This window comes from Anabrus simplex, chromosome 5, assembly GCF_040414725.1.
Source record: "Anabrus simplex isolate iqAnaSimp1 chromosome 5, ASM4041472v1, whole genome shotgun sequence".
Lineage (NCBI taxonomy): Eukaryota > Metazoa > Arthropoda > Insecta > Orthoptera > Tettigoniidae > Anabrus > Anabrus simplex.
This window is the reverse complement of record NC_090269.1, coordinates 393,188,191-393,205,402: the sequence shown is the minus strand read 5'-3', so window position 1 is coordinate 393,205,402 and position 17,212 is coordinate 393,188,191. Positions and strand designations below refer to the sequence as shown.

The window sequence follows — 17,212 nt, the reverse complement described above, 5'->3', positions numbered from 1 at the left end:
CTGCCTCTTCCAGTTGCTTTTGTTGTATGGCTAGAGCCAAATTGTTGGCTCAGTTGAATTTACTGGCCAGAGTGTCAGGAAGGTGAGATATGTTCAATTGAACAGTAGGCCTAATGGTGAATGAACTGATCCTAGGGTCAATCCATCATTAAACTACCTCTTCTGACTTATCTTGCTACCAAAACTTAACTGAAAATTCCAACCACTCGGCATGTTATTAAGTCCAAATAATGTTGAAGTCTGCCTCATCAGCTGGAATATGCTCTAGGACAGTGCCACTCATTCTGTTATAGACGAGCCTTTCAAAGAGCTTACAGGAGTAGGTAAGAAGGGCAATGGGGTGACAGCTTTCTGCCTAGTTGCTTGGTTTGCTAGGTTTCAAAATAGAATTATCCTTTACCTCCTTAATGACCAGTCAACAAGATGTTGGGAGAGAATTCTGCCATTGTTTAGCACTTACCAGTACATGATTCAGAAAGTGAACCCAGGAGCATTTAGAATCAATGCCTGAAAACATGAAGGAAAGTGCAGAATCGGATATGGGAGATAAGTCATTTTCAGGTTGTGCAGCTGTTGTTAATGTACCTGGTAAGTTTCTTATCAGGAGATACTCTAGTTATATTAATAACTAGCTAGTGTACCCCCGCTTCGCTACGGGATTCTCAGAAAGACGGACCTGGTGGTTTTCCTAACTGAATTCAACATAGGTCATTACAAAAACGTCAGTAGGAATGTAGCAACTGAAAGCAACTTTATCATATAAAATACTCGATCAAATGAAAAACCGCACACTTTCTCACTTTCAACGAACAGTACTACAGTGCCGATCTAACAGTCCAAAGTTCCAGAGCTGGAATAACCAGGTCGCAGACAGCAGTGAACACTCCTCTGTCATTATTCCGTTCAATATGCACACTACTAATTCCAATCAGTGCCTCAGAGTAGGGATTGAATAGCTCGAATACTATGATGAACCAGTGTGTTACGTACCAGATATACCAGAATATGTATGAACCAGAGGAATGACAGGTTAAAAAAGAAAGTTATCTAACTCCCCAGCTACTTCCCGCCAATATACAGGCAGGCTGTTACAGTCGCTACGACCAGGCGAGTTGGCCATGTGGTTAGGGGCGTGCAGCCGTGAGCTTGCATCCGGGAGATAGTGGATTCGAACCCCACTGCCGGCAATCCTGAAGATGGTATTCCGTGGTTTCCCATTTTCACACCAGTCACACCAGGCTGTACTTTAATTAAAGCCCAGGCCGCTTCCTTCACACCACTATTCATTTCCTATCCCATCGTCGCCATAAGACCTACCTGTGACGGTGCAACGTCAAGCAAATTAGAAAAACCTCGGTACGCTGCAGTAATCCTATCTATCGGGGATGAGAGGAAACAGAAGACAAAAAGCACATCAGAACAAACAATGGTCAATGTAATGTTATGGTTGATAAAGTTTATGAGCTTTCTATATTGCAGACCTTCACATTAGTTTTCTTTCGACTCTGTGATATTAGGGCGTCTTACAAAATCTCTATATATAAAAACAAGTCCGTCTGGAGCGATGTATATATAAATATTTAAAAATGAAGAAAGACGTGAATTAATGAGGCACTTCCAGAAATCTCAGAAATTTGAAACTTTGTACGGGAGAAGCTGATGACCCCAGGATCCCTAGGAAAAACGAAAATTCCCTCAAGGGGGCACACTGGGGGGCCTCAAATTTTGGGCTCAGCATAAGAACGCAGTCGTATAATTTATCCATAACGACAACCTATAAGTTTCGTGGGCTTAAAAATTTTCGGGAATTTCCTAATTTTTATCCCCCTTCCCACCAAATCAAGATGGCGGCACAACCTGCCAGACGAGGTAGAAAATTGAAATTTGGTACAATTATAGCTTTTGGGCGCTACCGGACGGAAAAATTTCGAGATGTGCAAATTTTTCACTTTTTCCCCTCCAAAGATATCGAAATATGGAGGCAATTTTAATGACTGTGCTGACATTCCTTTTGAGCTATTTGTTGGCTAAACGGTAAATCGTATCACAAAACGGATGGCACAATCTCGCTTCAGTTCGGAGTGATCTTCAACTTTGCTCCTATGACATTTAGTCGTATCTCTCTGCCTTATACGTTAGATTTGGCCGTATTTCTGGATTCTTCATAAATTTGGTGATTTTTACAAGTATATTTCATTGTTTGACACACTTATATGAACGATAGGATCATCAAGTTGGGTTCGCACATTGGCACAATCAGGGGCCATATGTGGCCAAATTTCATGATTCTAGCTTATACATTAGTAGGCAAAAAGTAATGTAAAACGTTACAAATGTACCCCGAATTCACCCTATTCAAATATTGAACTCAATTTACCCACTAAATATGGGAGATACGAGGAAATGGTATAGAAACCAGCATGTAGAGCGATAAATGAGGCGCCTGATGGCGCAAACCGTTTGTTAATATCATGCACCGTTTAGGAGTTATGAATCTCGAAGTGGAAGTCTGCACTTTTCAACGTGGTCATGCTTATCCCTCATCTATATATATAAAAGCAAGTCGGTCTGGAGCGATGTATATATAAATATTTAAAAATGAAAAAAGACGTGAATTAATGAGGCACTTCCAGAAGGCTCAGGAATTTGAAAATTGGTACGGTAGAAGCTGTTGACCCCAGGATCCCTACAAAAATCGAAAATTCTAAAAATTCGCTCAAGGGGGCACGCTGGGGGCCTCATATTTTGGGCTCAGCATAAGAAAGCAGTCGTATAATTTATCCAAAACGACAACCTATATGTTTCGTGGGCTTAAAAATTTTCGGGAATTTCCTAATTTTTATCCCCCGACCCCCCAAATCAAGATGGCGGCACAACCTGCCAGACGAGGTAGAAATTTGAAATTTGTTAAAATTATAGCTTTTGGTCTTTACACGACGGAAAAATTCCAAGATGTGCAAATTTTTCACTCTTTACCCCCCAAAGATATCGAAATATGGAGGCAATTTTAATGACTGTGCACACATTCCCTTCGAGCTATTTGTTGGCTTAACGGTAAGTCGTCTCACAAAACGGATGGCACAGTCTCGCTTCAGTTCGGAGTGATCAACAACTTTGGTCCTATGACATTTTGTCGTATCTCTCTGCCTTATACATTAGACTTGGCCGTATTTCTGGAGTCTTCTTAAATTTGGTGATTTTTACAAGTATATTTCAAGGTTTGACAAACTTATATGAACGATAGGATCATCAAGTTGGGTTCGCACATTGGCACAATCAAGGGCCATATGTGGACCAAATTTCATGATTCTAGCTTATACATTAGTAGGCAAAAAGTAATGTAAAAGGTTACAAATGTACCCAAATTTCACCCTATTCAAATTGTGAACTCAATTTACCCACTAAATAGGGGAGATACGAGGAAATGGTATAGAATCCAACATGTAGAGCGATAAATGTGGCGCCTGATGGCGCAAACCGTTTGTTAGAAATCTCAGAAATTTGGAACTCGGTACGGGAGAAGCTGGTGACCCCAGGATCCCTAGAAGAATCGAAAATTCTCAAAATTCCCTCAAGGGGGCACGCTGGGGGCCTCAAATTATGGCCTCAGCATATGAACGCAGTCGTATAATTTATCCAAAACGACAACCTATATGTTTCGTGGGCTTAAAAATTTTCGGGAATTTCTTTTCTTTATCCCTCGTTCCCCAAATCAAGATGGCGGCACAACCTGCCAGAAGAGGTAGAAAATTGAAATTTGGTAAAATTATAGCTTTTGGTCCCTACCCGACGGAAAAATTCCAAGAGTAATGTAAAACGTTACAAATGTACCCAAATTTCACCCTATTCAAATTTTGAACTCAATGTACCCACTCAATAGGTGAGATACAAGGAAATGGTATAGGAACCAACATGTAGAGCGATAAATTAGGCGCCTCATGGCGCAAACCATTTGTTAATATCATGCACCGTTTAGGAGTTATGAATCTCGAAGTGGAAGTCCGCACTTTTCAACGTGCCCATGCTTATCCCTCATCTTATAAATAAAGTTGTAGGGGTCCGCTGTCTGTAATTTCGTTTGTTTTACCAATTTTTCAGATATTATCCGTTTTAGGTCAACTCAAGACCGAATCGGTGGTTTTTACTTTTCGTGTCTGTCTGTTTGTTCCACCATCACGGCAAAACGGCTGGATAGATTTCAACCAAAGTTCATATTTCGAGTATACTCACCCCGAGGAAGGTTTCTATATGCATTTCATTTTAAAACCTTTGATTAGACGGAAACGTCTCTTCATTATAAACAACTTTCGTTATGTTCATAATTTACCTTACTATTCAAATGACGGAGAAATTTACTATTTTCTGCGGGTATCATGGTCCGCGTGTGTGAGCGACAGACCGACAACGAACCTACAGGTTACCATGGCAACGTCTCTGACTGCTTGCCAGCAGGCAAGTAACGTATTGCCATTTTCCTCATCATACCTTTAAATTCATGGTTGTTCCTTGGTTAGAAGGCAAGAGAGGGCGTCAATCGGCCATTCTGCGGGATATTGGCGGAATATCGTTGGAGTTTATAACTGTCCTCGAATAGCTTAAGTAATAACACCATTAGTCATCTTACCTGTTGACCTAAGAATGCCTGCGCCTAAATTTGTCCTCTGTTACCTCTTTCTTATATCCATAACTCACACCAGCATAGTTTATTGAGGGGCATTTGATTTTGCAATACATTCACTTGGTATTTACACATTTGTCGTCATCCGGCTGTCCTCAGTTTTAATCCATTTTCTATTAATTTCAACTTTCTTTACTGAATTATTTTCTTCCTTAATTAGACCGTATGTATGCGAGTGCTAACCCCGAAAGCTCTTTCCCTTGAGGAAATATTCTAAGCTATGCAAATGTATAACTTTCGGCCCCGGAAAATATCGAAATATGGATGCAATTTTAACGACGGTGCACACCTTCGTTTCGGGATAATTGGTGGCTAATCTGTAAGTCTTATCACAAATCAGAAATCAGGATCACCTTTCATTTTGGAGAGATCTTTAACTTCGGTCCTATGACTTTTTATCGTATTTCTATTCCTTATACGTTAAATAGAGCTGTATTTCTCGATTTCAATTTTGTACTTTCACACGTATATGTTAACATTAATTTGGCGCACTTATAGGAAAGATAGAATCATGACATTCGGCACGCACATTGGCATGACCAGTGGCAATGTGATAGCCAAATTTTATGATTCTATCTGTCACATGAGTATCACAAATATAAAGTAGTATGCGAAAACTGTACAAAATTTCACACCCAATGATTCTAACTCAATCTAACTCATAAATATAGGAGATACGAGAAGATGTCATGGGACCAACCATGTAGAACACTGAAAGAGGCGTCTGATGGTGAGGTCCGTTTGCAGATACGTCGCAGAGTTTCAAAGCAGTAACTCTCGAAATAAAGGTCTGCACTTCTAGAGTGTGTCTGTACATTGACTATTTTGGTGACATTTCTGTACAGTTATCCGTTTCAGGTGTAATAATGACCATCTACATATTTTTAGTTTTAGTGTCTGTTTTTCTGTTTGTCTGTTTGTCTATAACTTGGAAACTACTGGATATATTTCCACCAAAATTCATATTTAGACTCCACCTGTACTTGGGTAGGTTTCAGGGCAAATATTGTTTCTAAATCCATAAAATGACTGGGGGATTTTTACGAATCCGAAACCGTGATTTTACACTCCCACAAAATATACACAACCAAACTTAATAGAAAAATACCTGCCTTAATGGAAATTAATTCTTAAACCTTTTTTCTCATGTGCATCATTTCGGAAAGAGGATTTATAAGGGAGATATCATTAACCGGACATAACTTGAGAACGGGCGCGTGTTGAGCGTATTTCCTACAACTTGAAAACTATTGAAGATATTTGAACCAAACTTTATATTTAGCATCCACCTTTCCAAAGGTGGATTTTAAAGGTCAATAACATTTCCTGTTCCTGGAATGGACTGGCGGTTTATAGGGAACCGAAATGGTGAATTTACTCTTCCACAATATATACAGTACATGACCAACCTGACTGGAAATAAACCAAATTTGTTGGAAATCCATTTCTAAAAGTTTTCTTCATGTGTATTTTTTCGACAGGAAGATTAATAACGGAGATATCATGCATGGTCGGTTTTGCAGGGTAAGTCCAGCGGACATAGACCAAAAGGTGTTGTACGTGGAGCAGATTCCTTATCTATCTATATAAGTAAAATCCTAACGACTGTGTGCCTGTACACTGACTATTTTGGCGAAATGTTCGCACAGCTACGCGATTAAGGGGTAATAATAACAACCAACTGCATAATTTTTTGGTTTAGTTTCCTGAAAGTCCTAATTTTAACCCTCCTCGCCCAAAATCCACATTGCGGCATAATCTGCCAGACGAACAAGAAAACAGAAATTTGGCAAAATTATACGTTTTAGCCTGTAACGGACAGAACATTTCCAAGAACTTTAAATTTTTCACTTTTTTCCCCGAAGAATATCGAAATATGGAGGCAATTTTAATGATAGTGCAGATCTTCGCGAAGTCGCGAAGTGATCTACAACCATGGTCTTGTTACTTTTTGTTGTATCTGTATCCCTTTTACGTTTGATTTTTGTCTATTTCCCGATGTTAAGTAAATTTGGACTTTTCACATGCATAATTCATACTTTCAATCACTTATAAGAAAGACAGAATCATCAAACCCTACACGAAATTTGGCCCACCCAGTAGCCATATGTGAGCCAAATGCTATGTATGTAGCTGTCACATAATTATCTGAAAAGTAATGCAATGTGAGATAATCTTACAAAACTTTTACCCTATTCAATGTTTCTAACTCAATCTGACCCATGAATAGATCAGATATCATACGACCAGCCATTTAGGCCGCTAAATCTGACGTCTTATGGTACAATCCTTTGTCGATATGACGTACCGTTTTGCAGCAGTCAATCTGTAAATGAAGGTCTGCAATATTTTAAGCATGCATATACTTTCGTATGTCGATCTATATATATTCACTGATGCCGTCTTGTAGCGATCGAGAAAGGGTGTGTCTGCTATTGTAATCAGTACTCCCCACACCGACTTTGACTGGCAGTAGGAATGGGGTCCTTCTCCAACACCTGTGTAACTGGCATTAGTAAGGAAGGCCTACCATTGTAGTGAATATTTCACTTCTCGATTTGACTTGCAGAAGGCAAGGGAGCATGCATTGTTGTTTAGAAGTCTCCTATCCGATTGTGTTTAGCTGTAGGCAAGGGTACCCGCCCTTATAAACAAATGTATCCATCTAAAATGTGACTGGTATTAGGCACAGTAGCCTGCTATTTTGATGGAAACTCACCAACTTGGTGTGACTGGTAGTAAGCTGGCTGGCTGAAGGAAAAGGGGCCTGTCATTATAATTATAACTGCACAACTCAATTTTGAATGGTAGTAGGGAAGTTGCCAAACATTCTAATGAAAACTGTAATCTGTCTGTAAGTAGGAAAGGGGGCCTGCCATTGTAACGAAAACTTCCCAACTCAATTGTGAATGGCAGCAGGGAAGTGAGCCTGCCGTTATCATCACAAATCCATAACAAGCACTTTACATTGGAAACACCGTATTGGGAACCATGCTGTTTCTCGGATAACGCTAAGAGACATGCCATTTTAAAACAATCTTATTTACTGTATGTACAGTATTTACTTCGATATTCAAATACAATGTAGAATACCGTAGCGAAGCACGAATACATTTGCTAGTTATTTATATCGTAGACTGCAGTTCCTTATTCTCAGACTTTACATACCGATTTTCACTAAATTCTGTTTACCCATTATCTCATGACTCGGCGCTGATATGGACTTAGTAACAAGAATCCAAATTCATGAATATCTCTGATTATATGCGGTACGGTAACAATGTATAAGACAAGTGATCAGAAATTTAACAACTTCTTACATAAATACTACTAACATACGACATAACTAAAGTTATGTTAGTTATGTAGTATTTATTGATACGACCACTAATAACATAAATAACTTATTTGAGAATTACATTTCAGGCCTTCCCCTACACTACCATTTCACTCAGCGTGAATAAAATAATTTGTAGCCTAGATTGCAGTGGTTCATCACCCGACATTACATACCGATTTTCATTAAATTCTCTTCAGCCGTTTTATCGTGATGCGTGTACACACACACATACATAAGACAGACAGACAGAAATTACGGAAAAGTAAAAAATGCATTTCCTTGTTGGTGTGGACATGACAGGTACTGAAATACCATTCATTTCAAATTCTGAGCAATGTACAGGCAAAAAACTTATTTTTAATATTGATTACATTTTAGACCTTCCCCTAAACTACAATTTCATTCAGTGTGAATAACATTATTGATAGCCTAGATTATAGTGACCTATTCTTCAACTTTGCATACCAATTTTCGTGAAGATACGACAACTAATACAATAAATATTTGACAGTTAAATTTTAGGCCTTCCCCTAAACTACCATTTTCTCAGCGTGTATAGCCTATATTATAGCGACTTATTTCCCATCTTTGTCTACCGATTTTCATTAAGACACGACCACTAATAACATAAATATTTGAGAATGGAATTTCAGGCCCTCCCCTAAACTACCATTTCATTCAGCGTGATTAAAATAATTTATAGCCTAGATTGTAGCGGTTCATCACCCGACTTTACATTCCGATTTTCATTAAATTCTCTTCAGCCGTTTTCTCATGATGCGTGTACATACATACATACATACATACATACATACATACATACATACAGAAATTATGGAAAAGTAAAAAATGCATTTTCTTGTTACTGTGGACATGACCGATACAGAAATACCATTCTTTTCGAATTCTGAGCAATGTACAGACAAAACTCTTATTTTATATATATAGATGTGAGAAGCAATTTGGTTCGGTGACACTTCAGAATGTTTCATGCATACTCGTGGACTTCTTCCCTGCTGATGACCTAGATTTTAGGCCCCTTTAAACAAGCAACAATCTAGATCTTCTTCCCAGTCTTCTAAGGTGACTAAATCTGTCTATGCTAAAGTAGGTAATGCCCATTTTTTCGACTGTCTTTGTCCTTTTTTGCCTGCGAGACAAGTCAAAATTTAACAAAAGTTGGACTGTTATATCAGGGTCTCCACTTCGTTGGAAGTGTTGGTACAGTATTTCACTTTCACTTTCATGGTTCCATCTTGGAATATATTCTTTACGGTATCCTCATGGCATACACCCTTTAGCTGCTGTTCACACACTTACACAGAAAACTCAGTCCATTCATCTTTCTGGATGTTCCTTCAGACATGTGGTGTTCACTGTATGACAGGGATCGTAATACTTCCAGGTCTGTATTCGCTGTGAGGATACACACCTAAGACTTTTCCCATGACGTTCATGGGATAGCACTTTCATTGCAGCTAACAAAACGTAGGTCAGGATTTGGATCCTTGACCCCTGCAGCAGACCTGCAAGTACATTAATTGTTGGCATCAAAATCTACATGAAGATAGTTCTCCTCAGTCCATTCTCCAAGCATGCTATCACTTGCAACTTTGTCAGAGTACAGTCAAAATTTATGATGACTGTTGAAGTTGGCTATGCAAACTGCAGTGTTCTGCAGTGTGTATGACATAATTAGGCCAGAGTGTTTTGGGTGGATTGTAAACATTTCTGACAGTGAAGCCATGCGGTATTGAATGATAACTGAATGTATATCCGCATCCAAATTTTCAGAAATCAGCGAGATCTCATCAATGTTGCTCCATACATATGTAGCAACTCAATACATCCCGTGGCAAGTGGTCCAAATGTGGTATACACTATAACTTATCCTGTACTTCAGAAATGTTCTTCACTGGAAGCATGCCTTCCCCGAATGATGACAATAACAATGTCCAACAAGAATTTTGATAGATAGGCACACTTTGCCTTTTTAACATTTTAAACGTTAAGGCGGAGGCGTGGAATGATTGGCCCAATGTTTCCCATTAATGAGCTCTGAAAAGAACTGTGTTTACTACTTTGATATGTCATTGTGTGCAACTGCCAGGAGATCCTATGGATGGTCTGGCTGCCTGTATCGCTGTTGATCATTCTGCACCATCCACTGATACGCATTGAATATGGGCTTAATTTTAAGCCTAGTGCATCAGCAAGCTTACCCAATATGAAGTTAATCTGAGATATGCTAACAAGTGACACCCAACAGTCATAAAAAAACACCTTTACTGCCCCTTACTCTGACAGCAGCAGTAGACAATAAAACTTCATATTGCTGAAAGGTTCTCTTGACAGCCCAATATGACTAATTTCAAACTGTCTTATTCTGTGTGGAGGGATTGGTTGCAAATCCTGCTGCTTTCCAGTGAGCATATCGTTCCACATTTACTACGTTGCTGATGAAATAAATGAGGTCACTTACAGTCATGTTTTAGAAAATACTACAATATGTCCCCTTCAAAAGTGGTAATATTTTATTAGAAAGGAAATGATTTATTTCATCAGCGTGTTGGGACATTATTTTAATCTACAAGAGGGTGAGATTCTGTATTTCGTGCCAGGGCGAGCCAGTCACTTCGCGAACAGGTTTTCCCGACCTACAGAGAACACGAGGGAGCAGCCTGGAATTCCTGTTATGTGGCCTTCAGACACATGTGTGCGTACCACGTGACCCGGCGAGCAAGCAGATCTCAATCGATCAATAAATGGAAAGTCAAGTGACGTAAAACTGGAGCAGCCAATAAAAGTGACAACCTTCACTGCAATTCAACAAATCCACCAATTAGAAGTAATTAAGAGACACACCTATGTCTTACGACAGGAAATTAGTGGTAATTCCAGAGGAAAATTTGGTAGAGGGTTTTATACTTCTGAACGCTAAATTTTAGCATTACTCTGACTGCGGCAACCGAAGAGATTGGACGTCGTTTGCTTCATCGGAAGACTTTACATTGGAGAAGGCATCGAGGACTGTATAAACAGCATTTCAGACACTCGACAAATTCACTACGATTAATTTAGGGTTATTCTAAGATAAGTGTCTTCAGCCAAACTATAAAGCATCGAGAGTGAGTCCTGGGCTATTTCTAAGACTTTTTGTTAGTTTCAGCTTTCTACAAGAACTTGAAAGAAGAAAGGTCCTGAGTTCGAGCTTACTGCAAGATGGATATCCAGTTCTACGAAGAATACTGCAAGTTCCTGTACATCGTCAACGCCTCCATGAGTCACTAAACATGTAAGGCATCGGACATGGGCGAAACTTCGTTCGACGGAAGGTGATGTGACCACGTGCTAGGTCATCAGCCACAATCCAGTTCACACCAGTCACATGAGTATTCTTTAAGAATTCAATTGCTTTCTATCTTTGTAAATAATTGTAAACGCAGCCTTACTTATTCCTTTGGATTTCTATTAGTTTTGCAGTAGTTTGATTTTTCATTCTTCTTTCATTGGTGAGAGGTAGTTAGAACCTTGGAATGAGTGTGTGTTTGCTCTATTAGTTAGAAATGTGTGTGAATCATCGAGAGAGACCTTAACTGTCCTAAGAATTTAGAAGACAGGAGAGATAAAAATTAAATGAACCCCGCGTTAATTTTGATTAGTTTTGAAATAATTTGAAAATTATTTGAAACAAATTAGGACAGTGTTCTAGTGTTTTTTCTTCGTGTAGAATTTCATTCTACGATTGTACAACATGTTTATGGGTTCGAATTTATTTAGAGTCATCCGAATAACTTCACACGACAACTTTACGAATGAGATTACGCACGGTCAGGGATAATAATAATAATAATAATAATGAGTAAAAATAATTAAAGCTAATTACGGGCTAAAATGATTTAATAAGGTCATGAGTTTAATGCTAGTTATTTTTGGAGAGTATTATCGTGTGCTCACTTTATGTAAAGTAAGCCTGGGACATGGCAAATTCTCCTGACGGAGTATCGACGAGTTATAGGTATATTTCTGCGCCATGAATTTGAATATGACTCGCAGATGGGCATTATATTTTGAGTAATAATTTATGCACCCATTAGAGTCAATTTTGGGAAGAGATGTGTCACTGGACATGATTTCTTCGAGCTTCAGTGCAGAATAATTGAGAGCCACGACATTATGATGAATAAATATAAATGCCGCAACTCATGTACCGTAAGCGCGTATCCTATTATTTTGACCTGTGTTATATTATTCTACTCGCTAAATTAGGATGATTTCTGTTTAAAATACTCCTTGAACATCGTTGTATAGTTAATTTCTTTGTATAAGTGATAACCTTAATTCTATCACATTCTGAATTGATACCTGGGATGTGTGTGATAGTGTCATCTAGAGAATGATTTCCCTAATTCACAGTAAAATCCTAAAATTAATAATAATGGGTTAGTGTTCGTGTAAATAATGTTATAATAATGCCGTGTAACCCTGTGTGAATGTGTGATGTGAGATTTGATCCTAATCTGTGTTTTTTTGAATATTTCATGTACGATTTCGTGAAGGTAATTTTCATTATGTGCGTCAAAGTTTTGACCGACTTGTATTATTTCGCGTGTCCATAATTGGATCAATTTTGAATCTTTAGAAGATTTTATCGTAATTTAAGATAGATTAGGGCCTAATTTACTAACTCAAAGTGGATAAGAGAAGGCAACGTCCGTGGACTGATGTCACGAGATTTAATTGTTAGATATTGTACAGTCACTTTCTGCATAAAATTGAGCCAAAGTTAGAATGATAGATGTTCAAGTAAAATTTATTAAAAGAATTTTATTCAGTCAATAATTATATAAATGATATAATTGTGGAAAGGAAAGTCTAGGGAAGACTTGCTAATCATAAATTAATGAATTAAATAATTTTTAATAATTTAAATAAGGAGAAGAAAATAATCATTTTCTTGGAAAATAATTAAAACCCAGAGGGAAGATTTAATTTTAATTATCATAGGAGAAGGATATCAGATATTATTTTGTTTTCATCAATTTTTCAGTAAGTTAATGATTTTTATATTTATTATTGCAGAAAAGAACAATCATTGAAAATTTATTTGAGCGAGATCCCTCACGAATGAAAGCACGAGGAGAAGATGTTATTCAAGAATTCAACCCAGATTTTGTTAATTTACTTGTTTTCTTTAAAAGAGTGTTAGTTTAATAAATGTGAAAACCTAATTTAGTCTCCTTTCATTTGTCGCTAGTCCTTTATCTATCCCTGCCTTTAAAATTTTCTGCGCAGCCGATAGCGAACGGTCCACGACTGAGACCCTCGCTCTCCGGCGAGCTGAGCCCGGCATGAAGGGGGCAATATTAAAGAGAATGAGGGCCATTACATCACCCTTATGATCAAGAAGTAGAAGTAAATGACTGAGGCCCCCTCACTGCAATATCAGTTTCCTTTGATTGGATTTAGTAAATGTTCCTTTGTGGAATGACACAAGCTCAGGATTCTGACAACTGCTCTCTTAAAATTTAACCAAAATTTGTAAAAAAGGACATGCTTCACCTTAACTATTATATTCCCACTGCTTCTGGAAACATGTACTGATTATGTCCGTGGTAAGAGAACATTTCCATATGAGACTACTGAATAGTTTTTTATTCGTTAACTTCACATCCTTTGATGATTCTGATCACATTACAGGTATTGAAAATAACTTATTTGCAAATCCTGAATTAATCTGGGATTATTGTAATGACTGCAGATAAGGTTCCATTCAATCATTAAGTTGCCTTGTGTTACAGGCAATCAGCTGATCCAGATCATCTGACATGCAAGACAAGAGGTAATATTAACACTGAATGTCAGTCAATTGATTGTTTTCAATCATCAAAAGAGAAATTTATCATAGAAGTGCATGAAATCAGCAAATAAACCTCTGAATTTTGGGAATGAAGCAATTGGCAACTGAGCACTGTAACTGGAGGTTGTAGACTGCTGATTTATCAAGGAAAGTGGAGTTATTTTTAAGCCAATTGCTTCGGGTTTAATGCTCTCATGCATTCGGTTAGAAATTAGATTTAAATTGCCCTCAACAAGAGTAAACCACCCCATCAGAAATGCTGTGCACCATTGTGAAATAAATATCATAAATTATTACTATTTATTCTCCTTAAATTATACATGTAGAAGCTAGGGGTGATAGATAGAGAACGTACACAGGAATGCCTCCAACCCCATAAGTATGTTTATTAAAACTCTTCTGAATATTTACATATGTGTAAGCAATTTTAAATATTATTTACACTCCAAACACTGTATACATAGAATAATATTCTTCATTTATGCTATACATATTAGAGTAAGAATACCCTGTCCTTCATACCCTCACTCATATCCCTGTGTACACATTCATTCACAACCACTCCCACACACGCACACATACATATCCAATTTATAGACAAGAAAAGTGTTCTACCGATCAATAATTATTTATTGTGAATGAATGATTACACTAGTACCGGTTTCGGCCTATCATGGCCATCATCAGCTAGTACATAACATTTATAGTCATTAGACAAAGTTACAAAGATGTTGCATTAGATCATCCGAATGTCTAACGAAGAATGGAAGTAAAATATATTGCAGTATTGTTATGTTAAAATATTTGTGATTAAAGGTGGTGGTGATGGTTAAAATAAACTAAAACATATTTAGTGTACATGGATACGAGTACATTAAACACATTAAAACATATAGGCCACAGTATAGAAACACTTCAAAAATTATAACACATTAAAACATAGTATATATTTTTAAAACATGTATTAAAATTTGAGTTCATGTTGTGTAGCACACATTCTTCAATCTTCTTGTGGTTGTTGTGCTAATTTAGTTGTATTCGGTGATAGTCGAGAATGTTCTGTGGCTGATATACTTTATATTGATGTGTTGTAAGAACTCTTGTCATTAAATTTTTTTTGAAAATTGAGTACTGCACAATTCAACTATTGAAGTACTCCAGTAGGTTTTATATATACTGCAAGACAGGGTTTGGTTTTAGAGAAGTTGGTGGCAGCACCTCTCTTGCCTATGCACGTTATGTGGTTGTTATCTGTAAAGATAAGTTAATGTAAGTATGGTGTTCATATGAAGGAATGCCTGGTGTATATATGAAAATGAAAGAGTACTTACTATTGTTGTTGTGGAGGTTGTGTACCGGTATGTTTGCAGACTTGCTGTGTTCTGCTACGAGTACGTCTGGGGCTCATATTAGCTGTGGAGAGGGATGTAGGTGGAGGGGAAGGAGTAGTGGCTATTGTGGAGGTAGGGGCGGGGTTAGGCTTGTGATTCGTCTGTTTGTTAGGATGTGTGTTTACTATTTTGAGATAGTCATTCTTTATTGCAGGAATGGCTTTATCAAAAATGATGTTGGTTTTCTCTGTAATGTTATGATTGGGGTTAGCGTATTGGTCCAGAGAAATATAGAAATCTTTGGTTATGTTGAGCAGGGAGCCCTTAGAGTTTATGTTTAATATCATCATGTCATTATTGATGTCTGTGAAATTATGCTTAGATTCTTCTACATGTTGACCTATTGATGAAAAATTGTTGTGTTTTACTGCATTTATGTGTTCATTGTAGCGGATGGTGAAGTTTCTGCCGGTATGTCCAATATAACTTGTGTCACAGCTGTTACATTTGATATGGTAGACACATGATAGGTTGTATTTATTATTATTATTATTGAATGTTTTGGTGTTCTGTATAGTATTGGTGCTGTTGTGTGTGGTCTTGAATGCTATTTTAAGGTTGTGCTTCTTAAAAATATTAGTTATAGTATATATATTGGTGTTGTTGAAGGTAAATAGGACATAATCTTTTTTGGGTTTGGCTGCTTTAATTAATTTAGTTTTAGGTTGGGATTTTATTTTGTGAATGATTTTGTTGACCATTTCTTTGCTGTATCCGTTATGTTTGGCTACACGTTAAAACTGAATAATTGAAAAAGAGGTTCAACCTATTCAATACATAAGAGAAAGAAATGTAGTGATTACATTCTTATTTAATAGTAATTAGAAATGGGACCGGTTTCGACCCTAGTCCAGGTCATCGTCAGCCGTTCAAAACATAAAAAACATGAAAAACAATGCATATGAAAAAGATTAACTGAACTCTGGATCGATATAAGATGAAATATAATTGATGATGGGGGTAGAAATTGTGAGTCACTTAAAAGAAAACAGTACGTAATATTATGAATGGTAGTACGGCACACACAATGATAGGTAAAGTCTCACAATGTTTATGAATAGTGGAGAACGGTCAAATGGGTCAGTTTTTACACACCGTCAGGTACAAAGTCACAACACTATCGAACAACATATGAAGATCCATTAATATGTTGAAGTCGAAGACGAATAGATTTGTAGAAGCAAACTGCCAGCTCCCGGTAATCAGCGCGGCACACTCAAGGCCATGCGCTGTGGTCTCAAACGCCAAAGTAGAATGGAGAATATCCTGAAGATCCAGTATTTGCCGCGGTTGCAGGAAGTTAAGTACATATATATAGAAATATACAACGCAATTCAGTATAATTGAATGAGTAATTGTGCTCCTGCTTGGAAAACAGTTGACATGAAAAAACAATTGTAAAGAGATAAAAATATAGTAAAAAGCGCAATATCGGAAAACAAATGAAAACATATATGCACAGTGCGCTATTTTTAAAATAAAAAAATTTAGGTCATGATTGAAGTAGCCGAAGTTGGCGCAAGACAAGTGTTAAAATTTGAATGAGGAGAACTGAAATGAAGGTAGGTTTTTTTAATAGAAAAGGTAGAATAAATTAATAGAGTAAGAGTGATAGTGAAATAAGAGAAGAATAAAAGAAATTGAAGTTGAATGGTGTTGAGGAAGGATAAGATAGGGAAATGAAGGAGGGGTAGTTTAGGGTGGGTTAGGAGGGTGGGTTATTGGAGGTAGAAAATGTGGGTGGGAACTTTGTAAGGCATGGAAAATAGAATTGGGGTTTTGGAATTTGGAATTTTTGAGAAGAAGAATTAGGAAGTCGAAAAGGATGTTGGGTTTTTCAGAAATGTCATTTAAATTGAAATTAGGGTTGAAGTACTAGTCAAGGTGGATAAAGCAATTTTCAGTAATGTTTAAGAGGGGGCCTTTGTTAATGATTTTAAGCA

At 37.4% G+C, this 17,212-nt stretch overlaps 1 long non-coding RNA gene across 2 annotated transcripts in view; it reads right to left on the bottom strand.

Moving 5' to 3' along the window:
- LOC136874987 (uncharacterized) overlaps positions 1–17,212 on the bottom strand; it is a 106,376-nt gene that overhangs the window by 10,733 nt on the left and 78,431 nt on the right. The window contains exon 4 of one of the 2 annotated variants that reach the window (XR_011018323.1): positions 14,745–15,129. The exons of the other annotated variant lie outside the window; for it this stretch is intronic. This is a non-coding gene — a long non-coding RNA (uncharacterized lncRNA). Of the gene's footprint in view, positions 1–14,744; positions 15,130–17,212 lie in introns of those variants that run through there. 2 annotated transcript variants of the gene reach the window in all.